We start from the raw sequence: 3,405 nt of genomic DNA, 5'->3' as shown, positions 1-3,405 counted from the left end.
CTCCTATTAGCACTTCCCCCTATATCTGGCTTTCATCATTCCCTTCCCTCCAACCCTCACCAAAGAAAGTAACCACTCTAAGGGAAAAGGGTGCCAGCTTTTATAACCTTGGTTCCTAGCACAGTACTTTGTACACTCTAAGTATTTAATAAATGTTTATTGAATTTTATTGAACAGAAACAAAAAGACTTCTAACTTCTTAGACGTGACAAATATACCAGAATGGTATTTTGAATTAATTAATTAATTGGAAATGTGATCATAGCCTCCTTTCTATCATGTCCCAGCGCCCTCCACTGGGCATCCTTTCTCCAGGACTAGTCAATTGACTTCATTCTCTGAGAATGAAACATGCAGCTCTAAACTGAATCTGCATCATATGCCACCATGATCACTATTCCTTGACCTTCTCACTTAATGAATTCTGTGTGCAAACTCCAGAGTAGCATAAGATTTGATCATAGAGAGAATCAGGAAATCCAGATATGCCACACAAGGTACCACACAAGGCTCCTCACTGCCTTTCTCAGAGTCAACCTCCAGGATCACATGGTTCAGTATCAGGTACTGGATCAATTGGAGGACCTGGGTTCATATTTTAATTCTGTCATCTTCCTACCACTGTCAATTCTCCTCTCTGGAACTCACTTTCCTGATCTATGAAATGAAGAGACTACATAGAATATATGACCCACGAAATCCTTTTCATCCATAAGACTATAATTCTGTGAATGAGAGAGGAGGGGAACTTATAAAGAAGCACCAGGCCACTATAACCATTCCCCAAGCTTTATCTGCCTGTTGACTGCCACAACAATAATCACCAACAATCAGCCTCTGTACAGCAGCATTGCTCTGAAGTGCTGATCCTACCTTCATATCCTCAACTTCTAGACTAGATACAATTTGAGCTGCCATTAGCTGCATAGACCCAGCTATGTTCCTGAATCCTGGTACTTATGTTCCATCATGATCCAAGTGGTCACAAACACTTTCTGGGCTCCTCTGTCAGATTTAATTCATTTTCATTCTATTCAACAAAAGCTTACTGAATGCCTACCATGTCCTGGAAAATACAAACAGTAAGGACCCACCCCCTCAAAATAGTATTTATTAAAAAATACTAAGTGGAATACAAATGAAGCACCAGATTTCCAGCACAGGTGATGGCAATTCATCATCCATTCTTTTCTGGTAAATAAGGCCACCAACAGATTCAGATATCCTAATTCATTGCCACTGAAAAGCTTTCCTTTAGGTTTTTCTGCCTAAGCACAGTCTTCCCAAGCTCAAATGTTCCACTAAAAATACAAAAGACAAGAGGAAGAGGAACCTTGGAATAGTCAGTAAAACTTTTTACCAGAAAGAAGCCTTAAAGAATTGGCAAAATTTAGGCAGGAGGAAAGGAGTGGGAAGGAGAAATCCTTGCAGCGAGACAGACAATAACCAACAGATGAGCCAGATAAATAAAATAGACACAAGCTTATAAATCAAATCCTGATTATTCTAGGGCCAACTGTATCTATACTGAGACAGTGATGGCAAACCTTTTAGAGACCAAGTACCCAAACTACAACCCTCACACCACATGTGAGCCCCCCTCCCTTCATCTTACCCCAGACAGGGGAGGGAGGAAGTGCTCCCATTGGGCTGCTGGGAAGAGGGTTGGGGAAGTGAGAAATGTTCTCAGGCACATGTGGAGAAGGGGAAGGGAGCAGCCCCCTCTGGCACACATGCCATAGGTTCGCCAACATGATACTAGGGGAACTCCATGATCTAAAATTCTACCAAAGAATGTTCTCAGAATTCTCCATCTGGTTTTTTATATATACATATAAGCTCAGAAAAGATTCATGACAGTTAATTCTGATTAATATAATAACTTATATGGAAGAGTTCAACAAATCGCATTTGAAGATGAAATTACATTTTGAAGATGAAATCCTCATTTCATGGGGGCATCAGGCCAATTTAAGACTAACTCCTCCTGGGCTCAGCTCTCAGCTAGAGTATGAGGTTCTGGGGCAAATGTCTGAACTTCTGAAAGTCACCCCTAGAAGGGGATAAAGCTGGACATGAGATGAATTTCTCTGAGTTTATTTACTTTAAAAAGCTTGGGAATTCATCATCCATTCTTTTCTGGTGAATAAGGCCACCAACAGATTCAGATATCCTAATTCACTGCCACTGAAAAGCTTTCCTTTAGGTTTTTCTGCCTAAGCACAGTCTCCCAAGCTCAAATGTTCCACTAAAAATACAAAGGCCTCTTTTCCATTAAGAAAAGATCAAGGGACAAAGATGTATTAATAGCAAGAGAGCTACCAGAAATACACTGTCAACTGTCAGAGCTCTGTGCTGTACACTGGTTGGGGCTGTTATCTCACTAAGAGTGAATTAGAGCTGCCAGACACCCCTGAGGGCACAGAGTAGCAAAGTCCCTTTTGGAGCCCTGTGGTGGACTCAGCTAGCTGCTCTGTATAATCCTGCACTAGATCCAGGGGATTGTCCAGGTGGCCTATTGTATCTTTCCTAATCCATACTATGTACGCAAAATAATTTGGTATGCTGGCTCACACAGGTAAGACTGGGGTAAGACTTGTCCTTCCTTCAGTGTTTGCCCATCCCACCACACAAATTTTTTGGATGAATAAAAGGATGATTCCCTCAAAGGCCCCTTGAAGGAGGCTTTAGCACTGAATGGCACGAATAGTGACAAATTCCCAAAGAGCAAGGGGCCCATGTTCTAAATTGTTGGGCAGGTGATCTTTAAATAGATGGAACTTGAGTTGGCCAAGTTATTTTCTTTAGCTGAGCCCAGCTTGTAAGGAAGATATTTTCATCAGTTCAGGTGTCCACTTGGACATGAGCAAAGGCTTGCCAGGCGCGATGCCCACCTGGTTGAGACAAACCTTCTGCCAGACTTTGGGGCTGCCAGAAAGAGGGTAAGGTGACAATTAGCTGTTTGTAAGTGGGAGGCCAAAAGTTTCAGCTGTTTTTTCCCCATATAATCTTTGGAAGGTTTAGTAAGAGCTACAGTAAGTGTTCAATTCAACCTATCACCTCTTAATTAAGCCCCTAATATGAGATAATGAAATTAATACTTGAAAATCTACTTTTAACAGTAGCAGGTTGAATGAAACCTTTTCCTGTGGCTTCCATTATATCTCACTATCCTTCTCAGTCTCCCTGATATTTCCTCAGCTTCAGAACATGGAGTTCCATGGCCACGGAAACTTGGCAACAAATCCCAAATGACAAATGGGTTGTCTCCAAGCCATTCCCATGTGCTCTGGCTGTATCCCTTGAACTTTTTCCTCCTCAGTGTTGATGACTATGGATTTGTTCCAGTGTTTAACCTTCCACGTTTGTTCTAGCCATTTATCTCATCCAGACTAAATGAGAACC

The sequence above is a fragment of the Gracilinanus agilis genome, chromosome 2 (genome assembly GCF_016433145.1).
Source record: "Gracilinanus agilis isolate LMUSP501 chromosome 2, AgileGrace, whole genome shotgun sequence".
NCBI lineage: Eukaryota > Metazoa > Chordata > Mammalia > Didelphimorphia > Didelphidae > Gracilinanus > Gracilinanus agilis.
The sequence above is the reverse complement of the archived record's forward strand: the minus strand, read 5'-3'. Positions refer to the sequence as shown.